The sequence below is a fragment of the Coffea arabica genome, chromosome 7e (genome assembly GCF_036785885.1).
Source record: "Coffea arabica cultivar ET-39 chromosome 7e, Coffea Arabica ET-39 HiFi, whole genome shotgun sequence".
In the NCBI taxonomy this organism is placed as follows: Eukaryota; Viridiplantae; Streptophyta; class Magnoliopsida; order Gentianales; family Rubiaceae; genus Coffea; species Coffea arabica.
The window spans coordinates 16,480,346-16,489,709 of record NC_092323.1 but is presented as its reverse complement, the minus strand read 5'-3'; the positions used below and the strand labels follow the sequence as shown (position 1 = coordinate 16,489,709).

The window sequence follows — 9,364 nt, the reverse complement described above, 5'->3', positions numbered from 1 at the left end:
CCCCGCGATCAGGGTTTCATATTCGGACTCGTTATTGGAGGCCCTGAAATCAAACCTTAGGGCGTAGGCTAGTTCTTCCCTCGTGGGGCTGGTTAAGAGGAGTCCAGCTCCACACCCTTCTTTACTCAATGCATCATCCACAAACAACGTCTAGGTCGAAATGGCCTGCCTTGCAGCCTCTCCGGCTTGTCCGACCTCCGCAACTTCTTCGGTCCATTTGGTCTCGACTGCTTCTCTGGTCTGCTCGGCTTCGGCTGCCCTTATGGCCTGTGTGACCTCGGCAATTTCTCCGGCCTGCTTGACCTTAGCCGCGTTTCGGTCAGCTCAGCCTTGGCTGCTCTTTCGGCCTGTGTGACCTCGGCAGCTTCTCCGGCCTGTTCGACGTCAGCTGTGTCTCTGGTCAGCTCGGCCTCGACTTCCTGCAGTCGGAAAGAGACACCTTCTGCTATAAAATCCGCTAATGCTTGGGCCTTGATGGCCGTACGGGACTGATAGCCGAGATCGTACTCAGATAGCTCCACAGTCCACTTCACCATCCTTCCTGATACATCGGGTTTGGAGAGGATTTGTTTCAGGGGCTGGTCGGTTACCACTATTACGGGGTGAATTTGAAAGTACAACCTGAGCTTTCAGGCCGCGTGAACTAACGTTAGAACATACCGTTCAACCGCAATGTATCTTGACTCTGCTCCTTGCAGGGCTCGGCTGACATAGTACATAGGCTTCTGGACTTTGTCCTCCTCCCGAACTAGCACTGCACTGATTGCCTCTTCTCCCACCGCTAGATATATAAACAGGGTCTCTCCTTGTACGGGGGAGGTCAAGGCTGACAACTGAGTAATATGAGCCTTCAGCTCGTCGAATACTTTCTGGTACTCAGAGGTCCATTCGAATTGGGGACCTCTTCTCAGGATTTTGAAGAAAGGGGAACCCCAGACTGCAGATTTCGACAGGAACTTGTTTAAAGCCGCCATCCTGCCAGCTAATCGCTGGACCTCCTTTATGTTTCGGGAGGGAGGCATGTCCATGATGGCTTTCACCTTGTCGGGGTTAGCTCTCACTCCGTTCTTGGATATCATGTACCCAAGGAACTTGCCCTACCTAACTCCGAAGGTGCACTTCTTGGGGTTCAACAGCATCCGTGAGCTCCGAAGGACGTCAAAGATCTCTCGGAGATCGGTGATGAACTGCTCCTGAGTTCGACTTTTCACCAACATGTCATCCACCTAGACCTCCATGTTGCGGTCGATCTGGTTCTTGAACAGCTTGTTGACTAACCTCTGATCGATCGCGCCAGCGTTCTTCAGCCCAAATGGCATGTTGGTATAACAATATGTGCCGTATTCGGTGATAAACGAGATCTTCTCTTGGTTCTCCTCATTCAGGGCTATCTGGTGATACCCCTTAAAGGCATCCAGAAAGCAAAAGATCTCGCATCCCGTAGTTGAATCCACCAGCTGATTGATTCGGGGAAGCGGGTAGCAATCCTTTGGGCAAGCTTTATTCAGGTCGGTGAAATCCAAGCACATCCTCCAAGCCCTGTCATCTTTTTTGACCAGCACAGGGTTGACCAGCCAGGTCGGATAGTAGATTTCCTTCACGATTTTGGCCTCCAAGAGCTTGCCTACCTCTTCCTTGACGACTTCATTTCGTTCGGGAGCGAAGTTTCTTTTCTTTTGTTTCACCAGTCGGACGTTTGGGTCTACATGTAACTTATGAACTGCCAGATCGGGCAGAATTCCGGGCATGTCGTCAGCACTCCACGTGAAAATCTCGACGTATTCCTCTAGGAGAGATTTTAATGCCCTCCGCGTCAACTCGCTCAGGCAGGAGCCGGTCTTGACCACGCGGTCGGGCCGCTCCGGGCAGATGGGCAGTTCGATCAGGCCCTCGTCTGTCTCTAGCGTCTCCTCCTTCTCCGCAGGCTCCCAGGGCTCTAGATAGGCTGTTTGAATTACCAGTTTCTCCTTGCCCTTGAGGGTCACAATGTAGCAGGGCCTAACTACTTCTGGGTACCCTAACACCTCAACTACCCCTGCAGGTGTGAAAAATTTCATGCTAAAGTGTAAAGTCGAGCAAAAGGCTCGGAATGCGTTTACGGTTAGTCGTCCCAGTATCATATTGTAAGAGGACGGCTCATTCACCACTGCAAAATTGACCGGGACAGTTCGGAGACTCCCCTACCGTGACCATGAGGGTTACCATTCCCTCAGGACTCACTGGCGGACCTGCGAAGCGTATCAGGGGAGTGCGGACTGGGATGAGCTGCTTATCCTCCAGTTGCAGCTCTTTGAAGGTCTTGTAATACAGTACATCGATGGCACTCCCATTATCTATGTATACCTTTTTTACTTTGTAATTGCACATTTTGATCTCTATCACAATGACCTTATGATTATTAGAGACAAGTGGTACCGCATCCTCAGGTCCATAGATAATCTCCTCATACATCTTCAAACGTTTGTTCGAACTCTCCCCACTGGGAGGAGGTCGGTTATTCCGTTGAGCCGTATGGCTATCTCCCCCGACAGGTCCTCCCGCAATAGTGTTGATCACCCCAACTAGGTTCTACACCCCTTGTTCGGGAGTTCGGTCTCGGGGGCCCCGAGATCGGTCGCGTAAGCTACTCGCACGTTCTCGCTTGTACCCCCTGGCTTCTGGTCGGTCTGTCCATCGCGGATGAACAGCTTGAGGTGTCTTTTTCGGATCAGCTTTTCGATGTCCTTCTTGAGGTGACGGCAGTCCTCAGTATTATGCCCTACATCCCGATGGTAAGCGCAATACAAGCCCTGATCACGCTGGCTTTTGTCACCAGCTAGTGGTCGGGGGGGCGAGAGAGGCCTTGTTGTTCTATCACGGCGAGAACCCGGGCTCTGGGCGCTGTGAGCGAGGTCCGGGCCTTTTCTTTCTCAAAGGGTCGACTCCGGGGCAGGCGTTCGAAAGTGTTCTTCCGTCCTTGACCAGGTCGCACCTCCTCCAGTTCGGCTCCTTTCCTGCGTCTGTCGTCCCTCAACCTTTCCTGTGCGCCCTTCAAGCGGTTGGCCTCTTCGGCATTGGCTTTCTCATGAGCTCGGTCTAGCATATCCGGGACGGACTTGGGAGGTCTCTTTACGAACTCTCTATACAGCTTCTGTTTAAGCAATCCATTGACGAAGGCAGCCATGATCACCTTGTCGTCTCGGTCCCGAATCTGAAGGAACTCGTTGTTGAAGCGCACCATATACTCGAGCAGTGACTCATCAGGCCCCTGGTGAACTGTCATCAAATGAGCCGTGCTTTTGGAAAAGGCTCGTGAGGACACGAACTGAGCTGCGAACAGCCGTGCGAGTTGGCTGAAGGACCGAACTAACCTGGGAGGCAATCTCTGGAACCACTGACGGGCCTTCCCCTCCAGGAACATCGGGAAGGTCTTGAACCTAACTGCGTCAGCAGACGTCTGCAAGCACATCTGTGTCTGGAATGCGAACAAGTGATCTTCTGGGTCCGTGGTCGTATCATAGGACTTCATGGAATGTATTTTGAACTTTGCGGGCAGCGGATAATCTTCGATATCCGGTACGAAGGGAGAGGCGGCGTACCTGTCCACCTCCGGATCCAGCAACAGATCCTGCATCTGGTATTCCTCTTTCCTGGGAGGGAACTCCATCCGCGGGAGCCCTGGGATGGGCTCCGGGTGATCAGTTCAGAAGTTCTTTTGGGAGGGCTCTAGAACCTCGACCTGCTCACGTGTGAACTCCTTTTGTGCCCTCTTCGGTCGGAGGCTAGGGCTCCCTGTTCTAGATTCCGACCGCCCCGTTCTATTCGCCCTTCGTGCCTTGTGTTCCTGAACGGGATGGGCTCCGGATTGTCCCTTCAGATAGTTCACAATGGCTTCGAAGGTAGGCAGATTCGCCGCCACCGATTGCACCAGCTGCTCTGGCGGGATCCGCGAGAGCTCAATCCTCTCGTTCTCCAAGATTGGATCTTGACGGGGGTGTTGTGGATCACTCTGCTCGTTCCCCTTAGATCCGTTCACGTTCCTCTGGGATCTAGTTTTCAGCATGTTTTTGCAAAAGAGAGTAATTCTTTCCCATAGACGGCGCCAGTTGATGCGACTGCCAAAAATAAGATTCGAGCTGAGCTGTGACCTGCTGAGCGAGCTGATAGGGAGCGAGCTAGCGGGCTGGCGAGGTGACCGAACCGACCTGCAGATGGACAAACAGCGGGGCTAATTCCCCGGAGCAACTCTGACGATCAAGTCAATAGAGGTTTGAGGTCAAAGGGATAGTATATTGAACTATGAATGGCGTGCCTTGTGTCTTCCTAATGTGTTGTATTTATAGAGTCTTGGGTGATAGTTTTCTTATAGGACAATGAGTCCTTAGTGGAGGAAAACTCCCCCTAGGGCTCCGCTTGTTGGACCTGACAAGTTCGGGCGTCGCGGCCCACCAGGTCCATCCACTAGAGAGGCGGCAATCGCATGGACTACCCTCTGACTGTCTGAGCTGCCTTGCCAGGTCAGTCAGTTCTTCCTGTCCGAACTAACGCGCGCATGGGCCGAACTAACGTGCGTGTAGACTGAACTGACGTGCGTATGGGCCCCACTACAGTACCCATAAGTGAAAAAAAAAATACTATCAGCACGAATTGATAAACAAAGTTTGGGGGTGAATGCCATAGAGAGTCAATAGAATTGGCTGTTTTAGTATAATGCCCCAATTAATACACAACTCTATTTGCATCTAATGTGCCAATTAATGCGCAACTTTGTTTGCATCTTAAGAAACTTGATTGACATCAATATTACTCCTTAACACAGCACGCAAATCCTTAAATATTAGGCCACTTGCATGAAGGATTTTCATGTCTACTACTCCAAATTAGCCGAATTACTAAGATAGCATCTCCTTCTAGTGTGTAACCAATGCAAAGTGTCATGTTTTGTTCTATACTTGCACGTATTTTGAGTGCTCTATAGTGCAATTTTAGCTTCCTTTCATTTTTGGATGTTAGACAAAATCTGACACATTTGAGTGTATATTATATATATTAAGTAATAAATGAATAGATTATCATTTAATTTTTAGAGCAAGAAAATTTAATGTCACTTAATTAATTCAGATATTCGATTTTTTGTTATTAAATGCGTCTAAACGTATTAAGATTTGAATCCGTTAAATTTAATTATTGGATTAGATTATCAAATAGGGTCTGATCTCATATAAAGGTCAATTTCCACGCAAAGAATAGGTATCACCAGCCTGGATTACAAATTGGGAAAATTTAAATGTCCAAGGACTTAGAACGTCATGACAGTGACTTTGGTGGACTGTAAGGAAGATATATATATATATATATATATATAGTTAAATTAGTAATTGAATACCAATCAGACCTTCCTAACACAAAATGGTATATTAATTGAAAACATACCAACAATTAATGTCAAAGGGGACCTTTTCTTCATGGAAATAAAAAGTTCTACTGGACATGATGAACTAGTTTAAGGAATACATGTTAATAATTCAATACAAACCAAACCTGCAAAAACTGAAATAATACATGGAATGGTGAGATGAGTCATTTGAACTATAAACACAAAAACTATAATAATCAACGCTTATTATTGGATTTTTTTAACGGATATCCATTGAGCACTCATTGATACACTTAAAATTCATTTAACCTATCATGTATATACACATACTAATAATTATTGCTCTTCTTGCATTTATATACTTTTTCTATTTAATCTTACCTACGTCCCGTGCATTTATTTACTTTTCCTAATTAATTTTATATTTTTAAAAATATGATTATTGAAATATATCTTAATGAGTGACCAATAGAAATATGATAATAATAATAAAAGGCCAGTTTTTGGACATATATTGGTCCTGGTTATTATACACAAAAGAGCCGATATTTCTGTAAAAAAAAAAGTTAAATTTTTAGTTAAATTGCAGACCATGAGCTTTCCATGGTATCCATGGTCATGGATCCTAATAAGTAATAATACATAAAATGTTGGTAGTTCTTCTCTAACACATACACACACAACAGTCACAAAGGAGAGGGTTCATGGTACAGAATGAGTAGCTTCTCAAATCAAATGCTCGTATTCCTGGTTGTAGTGTTATAAGGAGGCCCGTGAATTATGGCCAATTGACATAGCTTGCAATACAAAAGATTGGCGAGAATAATTATATTTTACATGGGATCCTCGATGCCACTTTTCATTGATAACTCAATGCCACTTCTATATTTATGTCAAGTGTCCTGTTTATTTAAATTGTCATATACTGTTTATTTAAATTTTCGCTACCCTCACATAATAAGTGGAATTGACACTAAATTTGGCATAGAGAATCCCAACCGATTATATTTTTGTTCAATGATAAGTGCTAATTTAGGTATTTGGTTTGAAGCCACATTCCTAGCATGCATGCATCAAGTTGTTTTGTAATAGTCAATCTTATCACTTATCTATTTGGCAAATATTGGTGGCGTTCTATACATTTTATAAAGTCAACTATTTAATATATTAAGAATTTGTCATTTATCAAATGATGAAGTTCACAAATATGTTTTAGTATAACTGACTCTTAAGGTTAAAATCAAACACAAAAGTCAACCTAAAGTTGACGATGAGAGAGTGTAATTGTAGATTAAAAAAAATAATAATAAGTGAACTTCTTGAAAACCAAAATAGGGAAAGTTGTATAATGCACCAAGAACAAATTACCGGTAATTCACAACTAACAAAGACTATGTCTACTCGAAATTTTTCCCACAGCAACAAGCCATTTAATATTGAAAACACTACCATATTACCCTCTAAATTATTCCTTCCAAATAGAAGGAAAAACCTATCTGCTTTGTTTTTTTGTGCAAAAACCTATATTCTTTAACAAGAGTAGATAGACTGTAATCCCGTACAACTACTGACCAGTTCCCAACTCTCCTGCTGAGTACCCACCAAGCTAGGTTCCCATGTTGCTTACAACAAGCTACATAATTCTGCCCAAGTTGTTCAAGTTTTATATTGTATTTGTGAAACGAATTCCTATTTAATCAAACCCCAAAAGAGGTCATTTCTCCATACGGACAGAAGGGAAGTATACAGTGAAATTACAGAGATAAGCTTTCCCTGCAATCAAATCCATGGTCATGGATGCAAATAGTACAGAAAATGTTAGTAGGACTTCTCTAAGGGTTCTCATGCTACCCATGTTGGGGCATGGTCACATATCTCCATTCTTGGAGCTAGCTAAGAAACTCACTGAGAGAGGCTTTCACATTTATCTTTGTTCTACATCTATCAATCTCAACCATGGTTCAAAGTCACGGTCGCGGTTGTGGTCGCGGTCTGGAACGTTCCACATCGGTCTCGGCATATCGGTCGCGGTCTTGGTGAGACGCAAATTTTAAAGTATTTAATATTCTAAAAATTGTTAATAATATAAAAAAGTATGCTAAATAAAAATAATTAAAAAATAGTAAAAGAAACGGCCAAGTCAATCTGTCACGGTGTGATTCGGCTAATTTCTCGTCTTGACTCGGGATAACTCGGAGTGACTCGGTGTGACTCGCCGAGTTAATCCGTCACGGAGACGACTCGGCCGATTTCTCGGCGAGTCAAGTATTTCGGTATCGTTTCGTCACGGTATTGTATCGGTAGGGACCGAGACGGTGACGACTCGGCCGAGTCGTCTCGGTCTCGGCCGAGACTTCGAACCATGATCTCAACTCCATCTCCAAGAAAATCACAGGCAAGTACTCTAAATCCATTCAGCTTGTAGAATTTCATCTTCCAGATTTGCCACAACTTCCTTCTCGTTACCACACAACTGATGGCCTCGCAAAACATCTACTTCCTATTTTATACAAGTCCCTTGCATTGTCCATTCCTGAAATCCACAAAACCATTAAAGCCCTCAATCCAGACATGGTGATCTACGATCAAGCACTCACTTGGTTTTCGATAACTCCTTTGCACCATATTCCATCAGTTTGGTTACATATTGTTAGCGTAGCAGCCTTGTCATACGCATTTCATTTGGCACTCAAACCGGGCTCTGAATATCCATTTCCGGCCACTAGTCTTCGAGATTTTGAGCTACAAAAACTTCTTGCTGCGATAGGACATAAATCACTGGATGTTGGTGAAGGCTCTTCCTTACCTTTGCTGGTTAATACTAGCAGAGCCATGGAAGGGAAATACTTGGATCATCTTGCTAGTATCACCAACCTGAAGGTTCTCCCTGTTGGTCCATTAATTCCCACTAGTCCTAATGCTGCTGCTGAATTAGGTGAGGAGGATATTGAGCTCATCAATTGGCTTGGGCAGAAAATGAACATTCAACTGTTTTTGCTTCCTTTGGCACTATGTATTTCTTGTCAGAGGAAGAGATAGAAGAGATTGCTTTCGGGTTGGAGCTGAGCCATGAAAACTTTATCTGGGCTTTAAGATCTCCTCCAGGTGAGGAAAGAAAGCTTGAACAGATCTTACCAGAGCGTTTTCTTGAAAGAGTGCAAGATAGAGGGAGAATTGTTCAAGGAGGGGTACGACAAGCAATGATTCTAGGCCATCCGAGTCTTGGGTGGTTTTTTATCCCACTGTGGCTGGAATTCTTTATCAGAAGGTATAGAATTTGGTGTCCCCATTATAGCCATGCCTATGGCTTTTGAACAGCCTATCAATGGTAGGGTGTTGGTGGAAAATAGTGTAGCTATTGAAATCACAAGAGATGAAAATGGTAGACTTAAGAGGGAAGAGATAGCAAAAGCGATCAACAATGTGGTAACTGGATGTGCAGGGGAACCCTTGAGGCAGAAAATGAAAGATCTAAGGAAACAGATTAAATCAAGTGAAAAAGAAAACTTACAGGTTGCTCAACTATCCAAGAAAAGTTCAGGTCATCATAATGCTAGGACGGACTTCCTAGAAAAATTATGGTAATGATGCCAATATTGCACGAGCATAGCCCGTCCAACAAGACATAGGAGTTAAAACTTGACATTTCACAAACGTTTCCTTTAGCTCGTTTCCAGGATTTTGTCACGTATATCCACTAGGGAATCGGAGCAAGTATTGTAATTATGGAATTTTTGGTCTTTGTTTTTGTTATCTTGATGTTTATTTGAGTTTTGCTGCTTTTTATTTCCTTTGCCAAAAGTGTGAATCTTGTTTATCTACACCAAATATTTTAATGAATACAACAGTTTATGTACGTTTACACCAAGTATTGTAAGAAATACTACAACAACACCCATTATATGTTCTATCATAGGTAATTAAGAGTAAGTATACAGATGCACCAAATTAAATGAGGGTTCACATACATTGTTCAGATCTTTATTAGTGGATAATGCATTTGATAGT

At 44.1% G+C, this 9,364-nt stretch overlaps 1 pseudogene; it reads left to right on the top strand.

The window, feature by feature from the left end:
- The first annotated feature begins 7,149 nt into the window (after positions 1-7,149).
- On the top strand, positions 7,150-8,941 carry LOC113700638 (beta-D-glucosyl crocetin beta-1,6-glucosyltransferase-like; annotated as a pseudogene).
- Positions 8,942-9,364: the final 423 nt, after the last annotated feature.